This window comes from Aquarana catesbeiana, linkage group LG05 (assembly GCF_042186555.1).
Source record: "Aquarana catesbeiana isolate 2022-GZ linkage group LG05, ASM4218655v1, whole genome shotgun sequence".
Classification (NCBI taxonomy): Eukaryota; Metazoa; Chordata; class Amphibia; order Anura; family Ranidae; genus Aquarana; species Aquarana catesbeiana.
The window spans coordinates 201,818,064-201,843,310 of NC_133328.1; the positions used below are offsets into that span (position 1 = coordinate 201,818,064).

General features: G+C 40.2%; 1 protein-coding gene across 1 annotated transcript in view; it reads right to left on the reverse strand.

Annotated features, from left to right (window-relative positions):
• The window catches only part of POU6F2 (POU class 6 homeobox 2), a 760,637-nt gene that overhangs the window by 734,604 nt on the left and 786 nt on the right, over positions 1-25,247 (reverse strand). The gene's annotated exons all lie outside the window — the stretch shown is intronic.

Genomic DNA, 25,247 nt, shown 5'->3' on the forward strand with positions numbered 1-25,247 from the left:
TATGTGGCCTGGTATGGTTCAGGAGGGGGGTAGCACTTGCTCGCCTCCCCTTTTCTGACCTGCCAGGCTGCATGCTCAGATAAAGCTCTGGTATGGATTTTGGGGGGGACCCCTTGCCGTTTTTTTTAACATTTTTTTATTTCCAGTATTCTTTATCCTTACATTCATCTGTCAGTGTGGAAGCCCACTGACAAATAATGACTCGTGGTTGTTGAAGATGCAGGCGGCCGGCTTCCGAGCCCGCTGCTTAACAACCAGTTATTTCATTCACACAAAATTTGAAACGGTCGATTGTTTTGATCCAAATTTTATTAGTTTTGAAAAGTTGGAAAACGAATAAACAAAATTAATTTTAACGAATTCCAACTTTTCAGAAAGATTAGAATTTGGATCAATCGAAAAACAATTGACCGATTTGAATTCTGTCTGAAGAAATAGATGGTTGTTAAGCAGCGGGGCGGGAAGCCGGCTGCCCACATCCTTAACAACCATGAGTCATCATCTGTCAGTGGGCTAAAGATAAAGAATTCTGTTAAAAAAAAGATAAAGCTCTTATATAGGCAAGTGGCGAAGCCACCCGGTTACGTCACGCGGTGGCACCGCCCCTTCTGACGTCACGTGACGTTATGTGATGTCAGAAGGGGCAGTGTGACCGCGTGACATAACCAGGTAGCCCCGCCCCTTGCCTATATCAGAGCTCTCAAAGCTGAAGAGAGGGCATATGGTGGGTAGCCTCATTGGAGGCAAAGCGTTTTTTACATTTTTCTATTTTTCGGGTCAGCAAGCGTCGTGATTGACGATGGATGTACATTGAAAGACACTATTTTTTTTTCTTTTAATAAAGGATTTGTCAAAAACTGTTTCCTGTGTTTCTTATTTTTTGACACTTTTTTTGGTGAATAGGTACGGGTACTATGTACCTGATACCCATTACATAGGGAGGTCGGGATCTGGGGGCTTCATTAAAGGGGGCTTCCAGATTCTGATAAGACCCCCACCCGCAGACCCCGACAACCACAGCCCAGGATTGCTGAGAAGAGGCCCTTGTCCCCATCAACAAGGGGACAAGGTGCTTTGGGGTGGGGGGTGCAGAGCCCCCCGCCCAGAAGCACCTACCCCCCATGTTGAGGGCATGTGGCCTTGTATGGTTCGGGGGGGCGCTTGCTTGTCCCCCCCCTTCTGACCTGCCAGGCTGCATGCTCCGATAAGGGTCTGGTATGGATTATGGGGGGACCCCACACTGTTTTTTTTAATTTTGGCATGGAGTTCCCCTTAAAATCCATATCAGACCTGAAGAGCCTAATATGGACTGGGGGGGGACCCTACGTAATTTTTTTAAACATTTTTCTATTGCCGGGCAATTGCCAGCATTCTTTATCTTTATGTTCATCTCTCAGTGGGGAAGCCTGCTGACAGATGATGACTCATGGTTGTTAAGGACGCGGGCAGCTGGGTTCCTGGCCCACTGCTTAATAACCAGGTATTTCTTCACACAGGATTCGAATCAGTCGATTGTTTGGCGACCGATCCAAATTCTAATCATTCTGAAAAGTTTATAAATTAAACAAATTTTAACAAAAATGAAATGTAATTTAACAAAAATGAAACAAATTTCGAAACCAAACTAAACTACCGTATTTATCGGCATATAACACGCACTTTTTTCCCCTGAAAATCAGGGGAAAATCGTGGGTGCGTGTTATAGGCCGATCCCCGCCGATTTTGTGTGATCAGAGCGATCGCGGCAATTGCCGCGATCGGCGCCGGCATACACAGCCGTGTGTAGATTCAAATATGGCGCCGAGACTGCAGGGTTTCGTTGGAGCCGAGATACACATACCCGAGTGTTCTTGGCTTTTTTCGGCGCCGCCGTCACGCCCAGTCCCGCCCTTGGACCTGTGTTATGTCCATCATAGGGTGGGACTGGGCGTGACTGTGAGCGGCGCCGAAAAAAGCTGAGAACACTCGGGTATGTGTATCTCGGCTCCGACGAATCCCTGCAGTCTCGGCGCCATATTTGAATCTACACACGGCTGTGTATGTCGGCGGCGAGTGCACAAAGCTGCACTGACATGGCTGCACTGGGGCAAACCTGCATTGACAAAGCTGCACTAACAAAGCTGCACTGGGGCAAGGCTGCACTGGGGCAAAGCTGCACTGACAAGGCTGCACTGACAAAGCTGCACTGACAAGGCTGCATTGACAAAGCTGCACTGGGGCAAGGCTGCACTGACAAAGTTGCACTGACAAGGCTGCACTGACAAAGCTGCACTGAGAAGGCTGCACTGACAAAGCTGCACTGACAAAGCTGCACTGGGGCAAGGCTGCACTGACAAGGCTGCACTGACAAGGCTGCAATGGACACTGGGGCAAGGCTGCACTGACACTGAAAAGGCTGCAAATGGACAGATAACGCTGCATTGATGGGCATTTTAATGTAAGTTTTTTTTCCTTAAACTTTCCTCCTAAAAGTTTTTTTTCCTTAAAATTCCCTCCTAAACTTGAGGTGCGTGTTATGCGCCGATAAATACGGTAATTCCATAACTAAGCAAAATTAGTAACATAACAAATCTATCTGAAACAAAACTAAACAAATTTTTCCGTTCTGCACATGTCTAAATTACATTATGCACTATTATAAACTAACCATGCATGATGCATCTAGCTTGATCACTTTGAAAAGCAAACAAGAGGAACTGGAAAGATCACGAGGTATTTAGCAAAAACCTAGGCAATAAAAAAGTTGCAAACAGCATTTAATAGGAACTATATGAATAACATCCCTCACATATAGGATTTAATTATGGGGGTAAAATATACTTTAATAATGGTCTAGCACCACCAATTTACTACTGGACCAGTTCTGTTTTACTTGTTACATTTCCTGGTGCAGCAAGCTTGCAGAAGCATGGCACAGGAGGCCAGATTGCACCTACCAGCAGAAATGGACAGAAGAGATTTCAGGCAAGGCTACATCAGCAATTGGGACAGCGAAGCAGGCCACACTAACATTCAGTATAGCTGGCTAAATAGTTATTTAGATTTAACTTTTTCTGAAACAACTATAATAAAAAGAGTATTACAATTTTATATATGAAACACAATCAAATTTTTTATTGGTATTTTGTTAATACATTGCCCTCAACTGTTATTTAGCCCCCGTTCACACAGATGCGATCTGTCATGCGATTTGACAGTTCCAATTGCCGGCAATGGAAACGCTCAAATCGCAGCAACTCATGTCGCAGCGATTATGAAAAAGGTTGCTGTAATACTTTCTGACTTGCATAGACTCATGTTAAATGAAGTTGCAACTGAAGTAGCATGATTTCAGCCACACTGGTGTGAATGGGGGCTCAAAGTGACTGTCCCACTTTTGGAACTAAATCCATCAATCCCCATTCTTCAAGTTTTTATTATTGTAATAAACTTCATCTATTCTTCAGACCAATGTAATAGTCATTTTAAAGTACAGCCAAAGCATCACCTTTGAAAAATATAGGGTACCAAAGTTTGTTGCTGTTTCACGGGTGCACACAGTTTTAAGGATTGACATATTTGGCCTCAAACCCTCTTCTCTCCCCATGACCCCCTTTTGCGCTGTCCTTTCTCCCCCCCCCCCCCCACACTCTCTCCCTTCTTCCCCTCCTTACTCTTTCTTCCCCTCCGCCTCACTCTCTCTCTTTCATCCCTCTCACTTATTCTCCCCTCTCCCCTCTCTCTCTTTCTCCCCTCTTATCTATAGGTAAAAATCAACAAAGGGAGTTTACTCCTACTTTAATGGGTATCACCAAACTTCCTGAACTGACTACTAGATATCACAGTACAATACTGATACTATCTGAACCACTTAACAACCGGCCCATAGCCGAATGACGGCTGCAGGGCGGTTGCTTAACTCTGGGAGGGCGTACTATGACATCCTCCCAGAATTCCCCTCTCGCGTGCCCCCTGGAGTACGCACCCGAACACATCCGCATCACAGATCCCGGTAAATGGCCGCTGATCGCGGCCGTTTACCATGTGATTGCTCCGTCAAATGACGGAGCGATCACATGTAAACAAACCGGCGTCATCTCATGACGCCGGTTCCTCCCTCCCCTCTCTGTACCGATTGGTACACAGTGAGCGGAGAGGGGGATGGATGGATGGCTGCAGCGCTGTGGGCTGGATGTGTAGTGCCCACAGTGCTGCATAGTGACATCCAGCCATCCATCCATCCATGCTCAGCCATCCCTAATGCTCTGCAATGCCCTGCAGTACTCTGCAATACCCCACAATACTCTGCAATACCCCCACAATACTCTGCAATACCCCACAGTACTCTGCAATTCCCCACAGTACTCTGCAATTCCCCACAGTACTCTGCAATTCCCCACAGTACTCTGCAATACCCCACAATATTCTGCAATACCCCGCAGTACTCTGCAATACCCCGCAGTACTCTGCAATACCCCGCAATACTCTGCAATTCCCCACAATACTCTGCAATACCCCACAGTACTCTGCAATACCCCACAGTACTCTTCAATTCCCCACAATACTCTGCAATACCCCACAATACTCTGCAATACCCTGCAATACTCTGCAATACCCCGCAGTACTCTGCAATACCCCACAATACCCTGCAATACCCCGCAGTACTCTGCAATACCCCGCAGTACTCTGCAATACCCCGCAATACCCTGCAATACCCCGCAGTACTCTGCAATACCCCACAATACTCTGCAATACTCTGCCATACCCAGCCATACTCTGCAATACTCGGTGATACCCAGCCATACCCAGTCATACTCGGCGATACCCTGCAATACCCTGCCATACTGCAATACCCCCCATACTCTGCAATACCCCGCCATACTCTGCAATACCCCGCCATACCCTGCAACCATACCCAGCCATACCCTGCCATGCTGAGCCATACTCAGCCATACCCAGCCACGCTCAGCCATACTCGGCTGTACTCGGCCCCTGTATGTGGCCAGGCTGTGGAAGTCTCACACATGTGGTATCGCCGTACTCAGGAGAAGTAGGAGAATCTATTTTGGGGGGTCATTTTTGGTATGTACATGCTATGTGTTAGAAATATTGTATAAATGGACAACTTTGTGTTAAAAAAAAAAAATGCGTTTTAACCACTTCCCGCCCACCGGCTGTCATACAACGTCCTTGACTTTTGTGCGGGGATATGTGAATGATGGGTGCAGCTACAGGCATCATTCAGATATCAGCTTTTTCATCCGGCGATTCCCTACACCATAAGTGGCTGTTCCACTGCTTGATCATTCTTACGGGAGGCGAGAGGGGATGTCCCCCACTCCCGCCGCCCTCCGGTGCTTCTACCAACTCACCGCTACGATCGAAGACAGGATCTTTTTTTTTTTTTTTTTTCAGGCTTCTCAGCCTAGAGGTGAGATGCGAGGTCTTATTGACCTCATATCTCACTGTAAAGAGGACCTGTCATGCCATATTCCTAATACAAGGGATGTTTACATTCCTTGTAATAGGAATAAAAGTGGTCAAAAAAAATATTTTTTGGAAAAAGCATCAAACTAAAATAAATAAAGTAAAATGAACAATAAAAAAAAAAAAAATTTGAAGTGCCCCTGTCCCTGTGTGCTCACATGCAGAAGCGAACGCATACGTAAGTCCCGCCCACATATGAAAACGGTGTTCAAACCACACATGTGAGGTATCGCTGCGATCGGTAGAGCGAGAGCAATAATTTTGGCTCTAGACCTCCTCTGTAACTCAAAACATGTAACCAGTAAAAAATTTTAAAGCGTCGCCTATGGGGATTTTTGAGTAGCAAAGTTTGGCGCCATTCCACAAGCGCGTGCAATTTTGAAAGGTGACATGTTGGGTATCTATTTACTCGGCATAACTTCATCTTTCACATTATGCAAAAACATTGGGCTAACTTTACTGTTTTGGTTTTTTTAAAGCACAAAACTGTTTTTTTTTTCCAAAAAAAAGCGTTAAAAAAATTGCTGCGCAAATACCGTGCGAGATAAGAAGTTGCAATGACCACCATTGTATTCTCTAGGGTCTTTGCTAAAAAAGCATATATAATGTTTTGGGGTTCTATGTAATTTTCTAGCTAATAAATTATGATTTTTACATGTAGGAGAGAAATGTCAGAATTGGCCTGGGCACTCCAGAACGCCTGAAGGTGCTCCCCTGCATGTTGGACCTCTGTATGTGGCCACGCTGTGTAAAAGTCTCACACATGTGGTATCACCATACTCGGGAGTAATAGCAGAATGTGTTTTGGGGTGTAATTTGTGGTATGCATATGCTGTGTGTGAGAAATAACCTGCTAATATGACAATTTTGTGGAAAAAAAAAAAAAAAAAGTAAAAAAAAAAAAACTTGATTTTGCAAAGAATTGTGGGAAAAAATGACAACTTCAAAAAACTCACCATGCCTCTTTCTAAATACCTTTGAAAAAATTAGATAGGCCGTCAGTACTTCAGGTGTGACCAATTTTCAGATATTGGCACCATAGCTTGTGGACTCTATAACTTTCACAAAGACCAAATAATATCCACCGATTTTGGTTATTTTTACAAAAGATATGTAGCGGTATAAATTTTGGCCAAAATATATGAAGAAAAATTGCTAATTTTCAAAATTTTATAACAGAAATGAAGAAAAATGTATTTTTTTACAGATTTTTCCTTCTTTTTTCTTTTATAGCGCAAAAAATAAAGAACCCAGCATTGATTAAATACCACCAAAAGAAAGCTCTATTTGTGTGAAAAAAAAGACAAAAATTTCATATAGATACAGTGTTGCACGACTGAGTAATTGTCATTCAAAATGTGAGAGCACCAAAAGATGAAAATTGGTCTGGTCAAGTTGTTTAATAAGAAATAGGAAAGATTAAATTCCAAATACTTGTTTTTATGTATATCAGTAGACAAATATAGCTGCATTTTATAGCCAGAACCTACAACTGCAAGTTCACAATGCTTTAAGGCTAAAAAAAAAAAAAAAAAAAACTCAATATATGTACCACATATTTGATGATGGAACAATTTTAGGTTCAGTTATAATAAAAGATATGGTATGTATGAAGCTTTTTACACAATCTGTACCACAGTGTCAAGTTCACGCTCAATATGCTGTCTAGTGATGTTTCTGCCAGTCCTCTCCAACTGCCTCCCATGACTCACACATTTACAGGTTTCTTTGTTGTGCAGCCTAGATCAGATCTTAACTATTGTGGTTCCTACTGCCTTTATAGATTACTTTAGCCAAAGTTACAGAACCCACCTCTCTGCTGGTGCTGCAGACTGAAAATAACAGATTGATAGTGCAATAGCACCAGTGCTTATTGTAATCAAATTAGGTAACAACATAAAAGCATAATCAAAAGCTTTTTAAATCCTAAAAATCACATTTTTTTTAATTCTTTTTTTTATTTTTTGTATATTTATTAAATTTTTGGTAAGCTTACATACAAAGTGAGATAAAAGAGAAACATTTCAAATATAGAATGCCAAATGAACATGTAAATAATAAGCATGGTATTATTGAACATTGGTATATCATGTCTTGATTTCAGTCATGTGAATATAATATACCGTTACAGTTGTGCTCATAAGTTTACATACCCTGGCAGAATTTATGATTTCTTGGCCATTTTTTCAGAGAATATGAATGATAACACAAAAACTTTTCTTTCACTCATGGTTAGTGTTTGGCTGAAGTCATTTGTTATCAAATCATAATGGCAACATAAACTACCCAAATGACTCTGATCAAAAGTTTACATACCCTGGTGATTTTGGCCTGATAACATGCACACAAGTTCACACAAAGGGGTTTGAATGGCTATTAAAGGTAACCATCCTCACCTGTGATCTGTTTGCTTGTAATTAGTGTGTGTATAAAAGGTTAATGGGTTTCTGGACTCCTGACAGACCCTTGCGTCTTTCATCCAGTGCTGCACTGACGTTTCTGGATTCTGGAGTCATGGGGAAAGCAAAAGAATTGTCAAAGGATCTGCGGGAAAAGGTAGTTGAACTGTATAAAACAGGAAAGGGACATAACAAGATATCCAGGGAGTTGAGAATGCCAAACAGCAGTGTTCAAACTCTAATTAAGAAGTGGAAAATGAGGGGTTCTGTTGAAACCAAACCACGGTCAGGAAAACCAACTAAAATTTCAGCCACAACTGCCAGGAAAATTGTTTGGGATGCAAAGAAAAACTAAAAAATAACTTCAGGTAAAAAAGCAGGACTCTCTGAAAACGTGGTGTAGCTGTTTCAAGATGCACATTAAGGAGAAACTTGATGAAAGATGGGCTGCATGGTCAAGTCGCCAGAAGAAACTCATTACTACCCAAATGCCACAAAGTATCCCACTTACAATACACCAAACAGCACAGAGACAAGTCTCAAACATCAATCATTTGAAATGATGAGACCAAAATTGAGCTTTTTGGCCACAACCGTAAACGCTACATTTGGAGAGGAGTCAAAAAGGCCTATAATGAAAGGTACACCATTCCTACTGTGAAACAGGGAGGTGGATCACTGATGTTTTGGGGATGTGTGAGCTACAAAGACACAGGAAATTTGGGCAAAATTGATGGCAAGATGAATGCAGTAGGTTATCAAAAAATACTGGAGGAACATTTGCATTCATCAGCCAGGAAGTTCATGCAAGACAGCCCAAGAATTTACAGGAACTGGAGGCTTTTTGCCAAGAGGAATGGGCAGTTTTACCATCTGAGAAGATAAAGAGCTTCATCCACAAATACCACAAAAAACTTCAAGCTGTTAATGATGGTAAAGGGGACAATACACGGTATTAAAAACTGGGGTATGTAAACTTTTGATCAGGGTCATTTGGGTAGTTTCTGTTGTAATTATGATTTAAAAAGAATAAACACAGTTGATTGATAATAAATGGCTTCAGCCAAACACCAACTATGAGTGAAAGAAAGTTTTTTGTGTTATCATTCATATTCTCTGAAAAATGGCCAAGAAATCATAAATTCTGCCGAGGTATGTAAACTTATGAGCACAACTGTATATAGAAGGTAAGTAAAACATTGAAAAGTAACAAGAACAGAAAAGATAAGAAGAAAAGAGCTAGCACCATGGAATATAAGATATAAAGTTACATAACTATTACTAGGGCTGGAATATAGTATGCGTAAAGGATATTTGCCTAAAGTGCCGTATAGGTTGCCTCGGGGGAATAGTCAGAGTCATCCTAGACCTCACAAATTTTAGAAAATCTTGGCAATGAACCATCAATCAATGCAATCAAATGTTCCTGCGTATACGAACCATCAATCAATGCAGTCAAATGTTCCTGCGTATGTCTGCCAGGGTAGACAAAAATTGTGAAAAAGTAGGGGGGTGGGTAGACAACCAACATCTAGGTATAACTCGCTTTGCCGCCAGTAATATAAAAGACATTAACTTCCTGGCAGCCCTGGAGATACCTGGAAAAGGGAGGCCCAGGAAGTAATGTTTGGGGTTCAAGGGAATGGATGTATTCAATATATTTTGCAAAAGGGTTTGGATCTGAGCCCAGAATGAACTGATATAAGGAACATTCCCAAAATATATGGTAATGAGTGCCTATAGCTTCATTACATCTCCAGCACTGCCTAGAGGCCTCTGGGTTTTGGGCGTGCTAGATGTCTGGAGTCCTATACCAAAAATGAATTATCTTGAAAGCAGTATCTCTCTGCACCACTCAACGTGAAATTTTGGATGTGGACTCCCAAATGTTCCCCCATTCTGCTAGGGAAACACATTATTTTTATTGTTGTTACTTAGGTCAGTTGCCTAATAAATGTTATTACTTATGGTATTGGTGGTGTTGCGATACCTGCCTGTTATTTTCATCCTAGTGACTCAGTGGAGAAGTGGTCTCTGCATCATAGGCAAAAGCAAGCTGTGAAAACACAAAGAATTTGGTCACTGGGAGACCTAAGGCACTAGGAGTACTGAGACACTGTGAGTAAGTGGGGCACTGTGAGAACTAAGGCACTTTAAGTAACTGTGGCACTAAGTACAGGGGTACTGTGTATACTGAGGGGGCCATGTGATCAGTGAGAAAGGGAAGGAGGGAAGGAGGAGAGAAAGTGGGGGACCTTGTGATCACTGAGTGGGAGGAGTGAATGTAGGGGGTCGTGTGATTAGCGAACAGGTTCCGGAGGGGAGGAAGCAGGGATCCATGAGATCACCAAGCTGGAGTAGGAGGAGAGGATGCAAGAGACCATGTAATCAGGAGCAAAAGCAGAGAACACAGGGAGGCCGTGTGATCCGTGAGCAGGAGCATCAAAACAGAGAAACAACTAGTGCTCAGAACATAATATAATCAATAAGTCAATTTAACCACTTCCTGCCCGGGCCTATAGCAGAATGATGGCCGGGAAGTGGTTCAGTTATCCTGACTGGGCATCATATGTCATCCAGCAGGATAATTCGCGATCACGCACGCAGCACAGCAATCGGTGGTGTGTCACTCTGACACACCGCATCTCCGATCGTGGTAAAGAGCCTCTGACGGAGGCTCTTTACCATGTGATCAGCTGTGACCAATCACAGCTGATCACAGCATGAACCAGGAAGTGCCGGCAATCAGCTTTCCTCGGTTCACGCTGACAGGGAGAGCCGATCGGTGGCCCTCTTGTCAGAGGGGGGTGTGCACTGATAATCAGCACATCGATTATCAGCACAGCCCACCACAATGCCAATGAGTGCCCACCCAAATTCCAATGAGTGCCCACCCAAATCGCCAATCAGTGCCCATCAAAATGCCAATCAGTGCCTATTAAAGTGCCAATCAGTGCCCATCAGTAATGCCTGTCAGCGGCTTTCACAGATGCCAACCAGTGCCCATTATTAATGCATGCCAGTACCTCCTCCTCACTGCTGCCTATCAGTGCCTTCTATTAGTGCCCATCAGGGCCACCTATTAGTGCCACCTATCAGTGCCACCGATTACTGCCCGTCAGTGCCACTCATCAGTGCCCATCAGTGCCACCCATCAGTGCCCAGCAGTGCCGCCTATCAGTGGCCAGCAGTGCCCCCTATCAGTGCACATCAGTGCTGCATATTAGTGTAACCTATCGGTGCCCATCAGTGCTGCATATCAGTGCCGCCTATCAGTGCCCATCAATTCTACATATTAGTGCCTCCTCATCAGTGCCCATCAATGCCACCTCATCAGTGCCACCTCATCAGTGCCCATCAGTACCGCCTCATCAGTGCCCATTGGTGCAGCCTCATCAGTGCCCATCAGTGAAGGAGAAAACAAAATTTTATAACAGAAACAAAGAAAAACATTTTTTTTCAAACATTTCGGTCTTTTTTAGTTTGTTTAGCAAAAAATAAAAACCCCAGTGGTGATCAAATACCACCAAAAGAAAGCTCTATTTGTGGGAAGAAAATTATAAAAATGTAGTTTGGGTGCAGTGTTGTATGACTGCACAATTGTCATTCAAAGTGTAACAGCGCTGAAAGCTGAAAATTGTCCTGGGCAGGAAGGGGGGAAAGTGCCCTGTATTGAAGTGGTTAAAGTGTAACTAAGGATAAAACTTTTTTTCATTTTGAATAGATTAAGGGAGGGTTATAATCCCTGATGTTTTTTTTTTGCCATCTGTGTTCCATTAGGGAGATTTCCCTTTACTTCCTGTCCAATAGTCAAAACAGAAATTGAGAGGAAAACCCTCAAAACTTAGGGAATTCCAGGGTGTCACCAGGGTCAACTAGTGTCCCCATTAAAGGATTTTCCCTCTATTACTTTTCTGATGTCAACTCGAAACTTGGAATTTTCTTTTACTTTCACTTTTGATGATAACCATAAACAGGACAAATAGAGAGGGTAAATCTTCCTAACACAGACAGCATTAAAAAATGACAGGTGTTCTAATCCATCTCCACTCTAGCAACAACAAAAAAAAATGTATAAATCAAAAATAGTGAAGCGCTATGTATCAAACAAAATGATAGACAAAAAAACATATGAATGGTATACAATAGGCCAAATACAAATACATTTTAAACACATAACATCATGGCTGAATACAACATGCTATAAAATGAGTGTAATATAATACAATGCAATAAATCTTAGAAAGAAGGTGATCGAAAAATTCCAGTGCTGTAAAAACTGTGATCAAATCTTCATACACTTATTGGAAAGTGATATGTTCAACAAACGATGCTGTAAACACAATTGTTTTCTTCACACAGTTGAAAGATATTGTGATCAAAGTCCCAGTGCTGTAAAACAATTTACTAAATAGATGATATGACCACAAAACCAGTGCTGCAAGCACAGTTCTCCTTTAACCAAAAGTCCCAGGGCTGTGAATCGGATCAATTTCACTCATGTGTCACCACGGTGTTAAAGATGTGCCCTCATCTCAAATATAAGACCCATAAATCAATATACTGTAGGTCACTCAGCACTTTTCTCTACCTTATAGGGGTATTAATCAATGTTGGCTCAGAGGTACCTCTAGTCTCTTTCCCCTCCTCTACTGCAAAATGAGGCACTTTCTGTTTAAATCTTTATTCAGGACATATCAGGCACTAAAATACTCAGAACCACAAAGAAAGGGCCCCTATAGTGTAGTATTGTAAAGATCCGCTACTTTATTCTATGTAACATGCACTTACAAGTAAAATCAAGTCACAGTTTTGATGTTACCGTCAGGTGCTCGCTGGGGCCAGTATAGAGAGGAGGGTGGTGATATGGAAGTGCAGGCACCAGAGGGGGGTAGCTGGGTGACAGAAGTTGGGGTGGAGGAAACAGCATTAGAGAGGCCAGTCCTGAGCTGACACATCCCACAAAACACACCTTGTTGCATAATGTTGGGGATATCAATTCAAAAGTGGCATTGCAGCAGGGATGAACTGCACTTAAATGGGGGGGTGAAGCTCTAGTAGGAGAGAATATGGTAAGAAGGATAGAGGAACTTTTAAACTAGGTATTTGGGGGGGGGGGATCAGAAAAATCTATACCAGGCAGGGAGCAAGGGTCAGAGGGTGCTTAAGTGGACAAAGTTGATAGTGTACCTAGAGTATCTAAGACCAATGCGCATAGGCTGTCAGAATCCTATTGCAGCCTTAAAACAAACAAGAAAATAATATGCACTGGTACAAAGTTAAAAGGCATGTTCACAAATGCCAGAAGTTTGGTTAGCTGAACTGGAACTGGATCTGCTGATACATGAGGAGGATTTCAATTTTGTGGGAATATCAGAAACCTGGCTTGACCACTCATATGACTGGGTGGAATACTTGTGGTTAGAGCTTCAAAGAGAGGAAACAAATGGTAAATTAATAGTGCGTGTATGCTACAAGTCCCCCAACCTGAAGGATGACAAGAAGACTGATTTCCTCTCACAGATAGGAATGGAGGTGAGGCAGGGCAATGTTATTGTAATGGGGGACTTCAGTTATCCTGATAATGACTGGGCAGAGGGGACTGCTCACTCATCTAAGGCTTGTCATTTCTTGAATGTCTTACAGGACAATTTCATGAGTCAGTTGGTGGATGCCCTAACTAGAAATAATGCTCTGCTAGACCTACTAATGACAAACAAAACAGAGCTGATTGCAGATGTGGAAGTAAGGGATAATTTATGAAACAGCGATCACAGAGTAAATACGCTCACCATAAATTATAGGAAATGTAGACACTAGGGTAGGACAAGAAAATTCAATTTCAAGAGAGCAAACTTTTTTTTTAAATCACATAGTATTCATAAAAAATGTTGTTTGGTTCACAGAGCAGTTAAAAAAAGACATACAAAATAGCAGCAAAACAAATTATGCTCCTCATACAGATCAGAAATGTTCAAAAGTATCACAAAAACACCTACATATCACAGTGTGAAAAAAATAGGCAGAAAGTTACAAAGTCTATGGGACACAAACATGAATAATCAAAAGTGGTAATTTTAAAGGCTTACATGCAAGTTATTGTCATAAAAAGTGTTTGGCGAAAAAGTGCACCATGAAGTCTATACCACGAAGTGTACCACAAAGTGTACCAGCCTCTCAGGTGACATCTCTTTTATAACTAAGGGCGGGGCCACGCTGTGACATTGCCGGGTGGCCCCGCCCCCTCTGACACTACGGGAAAGCCATAGGGATGTCCCCGTGTGTCAGAGGGGGTGGGGTCACCCAGCGACATCATCGTGTGGCCCTGCCCTCAGTTATATAAGAGCTGTCACCTGAGAGGCCGGTCATTACGGCGGGTGCCTCCCATGGAGGCAGATCATGGCGGCGTGTGGCTTTTTTTTTTCCATCGGAGCGAGAGAAGAAGAAGATGAATGGACTTCGTGGGACACTTTCATTTTTTTATTTTTTAATAAAGGACTTGTCCCAAGCTGTATATTGTTATTTTTACAATTTTCACACTTTTTTTGTGAAATGGTAGGGGTATATTTGTACCCTGTTACCATTTCACACGGGGGGAGGCCGGGATCTGGGGGTCCCCTTGTTAAAGGGGGCTTCCAGATTCCGATAAGCCTTCCGCCTGCAGACCCCCACAACCACCGGGCAAGGGTTTTGGGGATGAGGCGCTTGTCCCCACCAACATGGGGACAAGGTGCTTTGGAGGGGCTGCTACCCCAAAGCACCCTCCCCCATGTTGAGGGCATGTGGTCTGGTATGGTTTAGGAGGGGGGTGCTCTCTCATCCCCCCTCTTTTCCTGTGGCCTGCCATATTGCGTGCTCGGATAAGGGTCTGGTATAGATTTTTGGGGGGACACCACGCCATTTTTTTTTAAATTTTGGCAAGGGGTTCCCCTTAAAATCCATACCAGACCTGAAGGGCCTGGTATGGAATTTGGGTGGACCCCCACGTATTTTTTTTTAAATTTTGGTTCGGGGTTCCCCTTAATATTCATACCAGACCCAAAGGGCCTGGTAATGGACTGTGGGGGAATCCCATGCCGTTTTTTTAATGACTTTTATGTGTATTGCTGGGACCGACAATTCATTATAGCCACGAGTACTTTTAAATGACTTTTTTTCCTTTAGAAATGTCATTTTGCTCTCGGACTGTTCTAAACATGGGAAACATGCACCACTTTACAGGCATACTATAGACACCCCCCAGGTACGAAATTTAAAGGAATATTTCACTTTTATTGTTTCACTTTAAGCATTATTAAAATCACTGCTCCCAAAAAAAGGCCATTTTTTAAAAAATTTTTTGCAATGATACATGTTCCCTGGGGCAGGACTCAGGTCCCCAAACACTTTTTATGACAATACCATGCATATAAGCCTTTAAAATTAGCACTTTTGATTTCTCTCATAGACTTTTAAAAGGTGTTCCGCAGCTTTCAAATTTGCCGCGAACACACCAAATTGTTTGCTATTTGGCGAACAGGTGAACACCTGATGTTCGAGTCGAACTCATGTTTGACTCGAACATCGGGCTCATCCCTAATTGCTAGTAATGCAACTTGGAATGTACCCTTGTAATTAACAGAAGCCAGTCAAAAAAACTTGAAAAACCTATTATGAATAAATCACCAGAATCCAATACTGAATCTATACCAGCCCTATACCACACTTCTAACAAACCTATACTGCACCCATATCATACCTATACTGCAATTATACCAAACAGTCACTGCATTTGAACTGCATCCACACTGCACCTATACTACACCTATACTGTATCTTTGCTGCATGCTGATTTTTTAAAACTGTTATTAGGTGCACCACCACTTCCTAAAGGGCCCCCATGATACCCGGCAGAAGAAAAAAAGGACTGCCCATCCAGTAAAACCATCCTGCAAGTCCCTTTTGACCCAGGGCCATCTTAATAGCATCATGGGCTCTTGGGCAAAGTAATGCACTGGGGTCCCCTACCAGCTTGCCCCACTTTACACACCAAAGTATAAATAGTTAATAGAATTAAGCATATATTTATTAGTACTTTCAATCAAATTGATTGTAAACAATAATGAAAATTCCATAAATCAAAGACTTGACAACACAAAGAACACAGTATGGGGAAGGCAGGAGGGCATGGTACAGGTTCTGGGACACTGTCTGGGACACAGCAATCCCAGGACAGCTTAGTAAAAATTGTAACTGTCCCAGCAAATCCAGGACAGTTGGCAAGTATGATGTAATGCAAGATGGGGCCCCCATGCACCTGGGGCCCCTGGGCAGTGCCCAGGGTTGCCCATGCATTAGGACAGCCCTGTTTTAACCCCTTCTAATTTTTAAAATTCCAGCCAGTCTAGGCCTAGCATAGTCGCCAATGATGCACTTTGGCAGTATAAACTCCTGTATTCAGTAAATTAAGCTTTATTACTGATCTTGACACCAGGTGTCATCTTATACCTAGTCCTTATTACTAATCACTCTGTATGCTAATCTATGTCATTTTCAATCCATTTTCATGCCTGCTTCTTTACTCACTGATTTCCTGCCTGTTTTCTTGGACAAGGTAGTATTAATGGTTACCATATATTACTTTCAGTGATTTCCTGTGGTATTGCATGCTTTGTACACTTAACCTAGTGTATCAGAGGGATAGAAGTTCTTATGGAGGTCGAGGCAAAGAACAGAGGACCAATCTTAACCAGCATCTCCTACAGGAGTAGCACTACACTTACATTGGTGGTCAGTGTATCTTGTTCTCACAAGCAAACAGAAGCAGCACATACATTGTATTTGTGTTGGTGGCAACAGATGGGCAGGTGGACAAGCAGGCAGGCAGGTCAGTAGTGGCATAGCCACATGTTAGCCATAGCAGTAAGTCCTCTCACTACACCTGTACTTGCAGGTCAAAACCTGGTGAAAATCATCAGATTTCAGGAAAATTGTTGCCCTTTTGGCTAGAAGGTTTGGAATCAAAAGGAAAGGTGAAATTAAGGTTTCTTTGGTGGTTTTAAAGGGTGCAATTAGCTTTAAATAGCTCTTGAGAGTTAGAAAAGCTAAAAAAAAAAAAAAAAAAAAAGAAAAGCTATTTTCAACTTTCCTGAACCTGAGGTTTGGTCAAACAAAAAGCACATCATTATTTTCTTGGCTTTTTACAGAAAAACATAGACAATGAAAATAGAAGTGAAACAGAAAATGTTAAAAAGACACTAAAGAAGGGGTTGACTGCACTCCAGTCCTCAGAAAAATACAAACTTTATTGGTAAAATCCAGAGGAAATATACATTACAAGCCCAGGACACCAGATGACAATACAAATGTTAATGCATTACACACAGATTGCGCTTGGTCATAACACATGTTGTGTTATGAATAAGCTCAATCTGCCTGAAAGGCGTTAACATTTGTATTGTCATCTCGTGTCAAGGGCTTGTGGTGTATATTTCATCTGGATTTTACCAATAAAGCTTGTATTTGTCTGAGGACTGGAGTGCGGTCAATGCCTTCTTTCCATGTACTTGGATGGGCACCCTTTTTCACTAGAATAGGGGATATAGGAGGAGATCTCACCTGGAGTGGTATTTGTCTGTACAGTTAAAAAGAGAGTACACAAATAACAATCATATACATACACTACAAGCAGGAAAAAGTACTACACCCCTTCGCCTTAAAAAACATACTTACTAAATAAAGGAAAAAAAAAAAAAAAAAACAACAGGAAATCAAGCAAATTTCTCAAATTTTTACTGTAAGTGAAAGTGAAATTGCAGTAAAGAAAGATCACGTCCCCTCTCAGTCAGGGTTGTGCTGTCTGGCAAATTTTGGGCAGGTGGAACAGCTATTATGGGTTTATTTCACCTGTTTATTTTAATCCTTAGCTTTGATAAACATTCTCCTCTAAATCTGAATTGCAATTTGTCCTGTGCTATTTAACTATACATAACAGAGACAAAATAGCTGTGCTTTGACAGAACTTGAAATGTTTGCCATTTTAATCACATTTTTGGAAAACATTTCAAAAATAATATGTTATGTTGCTGATATTTAACAGGCAGAAAATATAAAGTTTTTTTTCCAAAATTATAGAATTACTCAGCAGAGCTTAATAGATATGCCAACCCTCTGTCTCTCTAGAAAAATGGAACAGCAAGAGAGAGAGAGAGAGAGAGAGAGAGGAGAGAGAGAGAGAGAGAGAGAGAGAGAGAGAGAGAGAGAGAGAGAGAGAGAGAGAGAGAGAGAGAGAGAGAGAGAGAGGCATCCATTATTTCTGCTGCTGGGGAAGCCTCTATGTTTAGATAGGAGGTTAAAAGGGACGCTCTGCAGATGGCACTAACCCCTGCCAACCACCCTCAGCCTCTGGAATTCTCCCCAATGGGTACATACACAGTCGAAAAAACCTTTCTAACCCTTGCCCATTCTATTAAAAATAAGATTTTGGCCAGCAGCTTAATGTCTTCTTCAGATGCCACAGTATACAGTATAAAAAATGTATGCCTTACCATAACCTACTCAGGCAATAGAAGACATGGTGTCCCTAATATTATTATGCATGGTGCTTGCAGGCCAGCAGGTGTGCAAGAGCTCCTTATGACTAGGTTCAGCACAGCCATAAGGACCCTTGCTCTGCCACACACTAAAAAGGAGGATCATGTCACTAAAGTGTGATATATAAGGGATACTCTGAATCCCTCCATAAAAACAGCAGCAATACTAGCTGTCAGCAGCTGCCAGCATCCTGCAAAGCATTTTTACATCTGAATGCATTCACTAAAGGTTATTTACTGACTATTTTTATGTATATATCGCTGTTGCAGCTCCTTACTGCTGCATCTACTTTAAAAGTTATAGTTTAAATTTAAAAGATAAACATGTACAAAAAAGAGAAGTCATATCATCCAGTAGCCATGCAAATGTCTTTTGGCTAGAGATCTAAAAAATATATATACTCTATACAGTGGAATGAATTAGAGCGGAGACTGCAAACCAGGCCTTTTTGTCTACATCAGTGCCTGACCTCACAAATGCACTTCTGGAAGAATGGTCAAACATTCCTAAAGACACACTCTTAAACCTTGTGGACAGCCTTCCCAAAAGAGTTGAAGCTGTCATAGCTGAAAAGGGTGGGCCAACTCAATATTGAACCCTACAGCCTAATGCCCCGTACACACGGTCGGATTTTCCGATGGAAAATGTCCGATCGGAGCGTGTTGTCGGAAATTCCGACCATGTGTGGGCTCCATCGGACATTTTCCATCGGATTTTCCGACACACAAAGTTGGAGAGCAGGAGATAAAATTTTCCGACAACAAAATCCGTTGTCGGAAATTCCGATCGTGTGTACACAAATCCGACGGACAAAGTGCCACGCATGCTCAGAATAAATAAAGAGATGAAAGCTATTGGCCACTGCCCCGTTTATAGTCCCGACGTACGTGTTTTACGTCACCGCGTTCAGAACGATCGGATTTTCCGACAACTTTGTGTGATCGTGTGTATGCAAGACAAGTTTGAGCCAACATCCGTCGGAAAAAATCCTAGGATTTTGTTGTCGGAATGTCCGAACAATGTCCGACCGTGTGTACGCCCTATAAGACTGGGATGCCATTAGTCCACGCGTGTAAAGGCAGGTGTCCTAATACGTTTGGTAATATAGTGTGTATATATATATACATTTCTGTCTCTGTAAACCTCTGTATATTCTCATGTTTCCTCAGCTAAACATTAAAATCTTCAAGTGAACCTGACCTGGTCCCAAGTATTTCTAACAACTTTGCTGGTTTACTGGTACTTTGTGGCACTTACATGTATTTGTCTTAGACATACAATTATTCCCTGTGTCCATTTGGGTTCCCATGGAACCTATTTCCAAGCTGTACATGGGTCCTCATTTTTCAATTGTAAATTAATCTGTACCTCCTCCTGGTACTAAGCCTCTCTTTCCTGGTCACTGACAAAGGCCTCCTGAGAGTCCTGACCACTGAAGTTCTGGTATTTTTAAGATTGAATCTGAGGATCCATGAAAATGGTGCTCCTGTACAGTGCTGGAATGTCTTCTTGAGAGACTTGGGATCCTCAGATTTTCCAAGATCTTGCCAGAAGGCTTGTGACATCACCTTCACCTAGGCACGTGGGCTAATGTTTGGGTGAACAATAAATATATATTTATTTTTTCTCCTAATTTTTGTTTTTACATGTAATATGGATTTATTTTTACATGGAAAGTGGGGATTTAAGATTTGCTTTAATCAAGTGCCTTACATTACCAATCTGGTCACACAAGCGGAGGTACACTTTAATACACTTTAATTTTTCAGTACTGTGACAGAGTGACAATGCACATTTACACTTTTTAGCAAAAATCTAATGACCTAGACAGTGGGGATGACCATAGGCAGAGGAATTCCCTCAACCATACAGTCTGCTTTGAACTTGGAATTGGTAGTAGCAGATGCTTTTGTTGTACTATCAGTTTCAGCTCATACACATGAACCATGCCCAACCAATATCTGATGTGTTTCTTTAAAATGTTTGTATTAACATGTGAAAGACTGAAACTATGTATGCCTATGTCCATAGACATGATTTAATTCTTTTAAAAAAATGTACTTCATATCAAATCAAAACACTCTGTTGTCATATCAAAATAGAGAAAAAAATGTCTTCCTAACCACAATCTATTAAAATTAGACAGATCTGTCCTAATACTTCCAGGAGTACCCACTAAATCAGGGTCCTTTCTCAAAAGTGTCACCTATCTAGATCTAAAAGCACAGTGAAATGTTTCTTCTACCTATGTTTGTACTTTAGTGCTGAGCACTTAAAGGATTTGTCCTGCTCACAACTTAACGCATGACCAACCTTCGCTAAGTACACCGTGTAATTTACTGAATTTGAAAATAAATATAATTGCTTGAAAAATATATCTTGTCTTGTGGCTGTGTTATTTGTGGTATATGCTCTTTCATCATTGCTGCTAAAATTTGCATACAAAAACATTAGCAAGAAAGCCACAAAATGTAAAATGCAATGTGACAAACCGTGGCACATATATGTAGCATTTATATATGTGTCTTAAAAATAACATAGTAAACACACATATGTCCACGGTCTAGCTTTCATCACAAAACTTGCGTTGTCCATGCACATTCCTACATACATGTACACCTGAAACAAGCGCTTACTTTATAGCTATGTGTTTTCACAGCAGGTTCAGACTCCATGCTGTGCACAGATTTTACATTCAAGTACAGTTTATGTATTATTATGTCGAAATGTACTATTAGTTTCTCAAAATAGCTGCTGCTAACACATCATACATAACACAACCTGCACATTACCTTGCTTGAAACAATATTTTGTACACATTTTTATAAGCATATAAAAGATGTATGTCTTTGTAGATGATGAGGTATCAAAGCATATAATCTTGTTCATGATATCAGCAAAACAAGACATTGCTACATGATGGATGTTAAATTGTGATATACACAAAACACAGGCATTGCTGTATGTGTAATTTAAATGTTAGCATAAGAGCATTAAATGTACATTTGAAGGGCCACCATATGCAAAAATACCTAATTTTCAAAAACTTCCTGTCATAGAAGCAAATTGCCAACTGTCATGTCTTGCCTGTGGCGGTATGGCAGATAGAGTAATAGGATTTGGTTTACAAATATGCCATAACTTGTAGGAGATGTAAGAGCTTTTACATACAACAGTTCGGGGGTCATAGTCAAACATAAAGGTAGTTTTATTGGTTATTTTAAAAAAAGTGTATCTGAACTATATGTGCTTTAAATATAAATTTAAAATCAAGGAATGCAATGTGCTGCAACAAAAGATATAGTAGTACGCAATACATAACCCAGTCGACAAAGTGGCCACCTAGCTAAGGATAAGCAGCTAAATGCAGGGATGGTGAAATAATGAAATTATCTCAGCATGAGGTTTAAAGAAGAAGTTAAGGATTCTTATACGTGGACATTTCTTTGCAATACAAACTGCATGTTAAACAAGGGGTCATTGGCCTTTATGATGTGTATATAGGCTACTCACACCCAACTGTGAAAACACAGAATTAAAGCTTAAAGGATCCTAGACACTTTTTTTTTTTTTTGTTTTGTTCTTTTTTTACATCATATTTATGCCTAATTCTTTAAATGGAAACGTTAATGGCCTATCCATTTTTAACAGGGGGCAATGACTCATTTCAAATATGGTGAAGGTGCTGCGAGCCCCACAGAAATACAGTGGGATGCAATGTATAAAAGTTGAAGGAGGCATTACAGTAATGAGTCATATGTGTAGAGACCCTAAATTTTCCCTATAGCAAATGCTATAGCTTGTATATTAGATGTAACCACCATTTTTTCAAATTAAATACTATTCTAATAGAAAAATAACATGTTTCAATGAAAGTAAACATATCTATTTCTGAGAAATGCATATTTATCAGTAAAATCTAATTTTTATATATTTGATATACAGTATATACAATATATCTATGGCATTGAACAATTATTTTATACTGTTGCATACATTTCACTGTGTGCATAATGCAAATTAACATATAACAAACTAAAATACTTTTATACTTTTAAGGACATAGTATAACCACATATAAAATGCAGCACATTAATGCACTAAGCGTGTAATTGTTTTTACAAATACTTGGCAACCTCAGGGACTACCCCTGCCACCCAATAACTGCAGAATGGTGAAAGGTTTAACTTTCAAGAGGCCAGATTATTGTAGGTTTCAGAAAGAAAAACACCACATTGCTCAATCAGATTCCCCTTTCATTTTTACATTGGAGGTTACAAAATTAAAGAAACAAACTGATTGGTTCACATGGGCAGCACAGACAGCTCTCCTTTTTTTGTACAAACTTCATTCAAAATATAGATGAATGTATACTATAAATAAGACTCCCACTTTCTTTCAGCAAATCTTTAAGTTATGACAACATAACAAAATTATTTTTAAAAGATTATGAACTAGATCTCTCAATAATATACAAAAATATGTCATCAATTATAAAAAAAGTATTAAAAACATTACAAAAAGTATTCATTAAACAGTTTTGGGGATCAATACAATGTATTGCAGAGTTTAACTTCATTTCATGTCCTTGTTTCACCAGCCTGTCTCTGTTCTCTAAGATAAGTGGGAGTTGGAAGCATGGACACAACAATGGCTGTTGGGAAGACTATGTCTAGACATGCAGGCTACCTACACCACCTAGGATTTCCCAGTCACACCACAACAGTTTAGGGTAAGTAGATGACCAGAGAAAGTTCCATTGCTTCACACCGGCCAAGAACTGAAGATAGGTATTGAATGGATGACAGCCAGCCATAATAGTGATAGTATTACTAAGCAAAGAGTGTGGATTCTGAGCACCCAACACTACACTAGATCATTACATATATGTTTTAAAACACTATCACTTAAAAACTGTTAATCTTCAAATCACTAGATAAAAAAACTTTAAAAAATACAATTGCATTTATAGTACATGGTTATAACTCTTTCCTGCAATTATGTTTTGGGAAAAGTGCTGCATACAATACTTTATGAAATGGCTGAGCACAGTCTCATACATTATAGGAATCCATGCTCTAAGATGCCATAGGGCCACCTAGTATATTTGTATTGTAACTAATATGCTAATTGTATTTCATTATTTACATTCTACACTTAGCAAAAATGTTATTTTCAAAACTCAGTTAATTTCACAACAGAAATACTTTTATGTAAGTAATTGTACAAATTTAAATATTCAAATACTGCACTGTGAATGCAGTGTGCTGTATTTTATTATATTGTTTAAAAACAATATAGGGAGTACCTAAAACAATATAGGGTGTACCTAAATCGATGATTCTTTTGTTAGGCAATGAAAAATAGTATTTAGACATTATGCCATAGTATTCCACTGAAAAAAAAGTTAATTTTGTGATGTACATACTGAAAATTGGCCTTTCGGTTTTACAATAAAATGTAGCCATTAAATTGGTTAGGGTACTCTAATTAACATTTCACTTCTGATGGGACTGTTATTAAAATACAGACCTAAATACTAATTTCTGTAAGAAGTCCAGTCATTCACTTTTCCCACTGGGAGTTGTAAGCTTGCTTTGAGTGTTCTTTAAAAGAATTAAGTAGTAAGAGTTTCAGTAGATGTACCACACTTGAAAAGTAGTCAGCAGTTAGGGATTAGGAAATGTTAAAATGATAATTGTGTTTGCTTTGTATGGAGAGAAAAGAGGCTAACTATATAACGTTATATCTTAATGCTTGTGATCTACAAGCATGTTATTAAGACACAAATACATACAGATTAAGGAAACATGAGAAAGTGACCTCAAGGACCACCTAAGTGTTAAATGAATACAGTTACCATTCTGTTTATAACAAGTTATCATGGTTTACAAATTAAATACATCCTGCAGCAAATTTTATAATAATTTGAATTATAATTTTTTTTTTTGCAATCAGCTATGCAAAAACACAGTAAAACAAATACAATATTCTAGCAGAAAAAATTGTGGCGAACAAAAACATACAACAACGTTTTAGCCACGTTACAACGATCAGGTGCATGTGTTTGCCAGACACAAACACAAACAAGAAATGCATGCAGTCCTGTCTATCTAAATAGGACAAGTAATCATAAAAAGATGAAAAATCGAATATAATTTACACAGTATTGCAAAGTAAAAAAAGGCAGAAATCTGTTAATATTAGAGGTATTCAACTCAATAGATATTATTTTCACAAAAATGTATTTTTTTAAGAAAAATGTCTGTAAACCTCTAATTTAGAAAAGTTTGGCAGAAAATGTGTACCTCTTGTTCTGTTTTTAATATTGCAAAAATGTTTATGTATATTTTAGTTATTCACCTTGAGAGTCGGTATTTAAAAATATATTCCAGAACAGTTTCTTTACTTTAAAAAAAAAATCAATCTGGAGTGGAAATAAATGAACAGAAAATTCTTGCTGATTACCTCATCTCAACCCGAAAATGAGACCTTGAGGTCTGATATATCTTGTGTGAGCAATATCATTCACCCTAGCCTTTGCTCCTCTTTGTAATTGGAGATCACAGGTGCAAGAGTGGACTTCCACCAGGCTATCCATTTGAATGACAAATGCCTCTGAAAAAGTAGAATACAGAGCACTCTGCCCTACCATGCTGCCTGCGGTAGCAACATTACACGCTTATTTACAAGAAAATCATTACACTGGGTGATTTCTATTCTGTTATTATCACTTACAACTGCACCTATGGCTGTCTTGTTCTGCATGTTTAGCTGTCTGCTATCCTTGTGTACTAATTCCATACACAT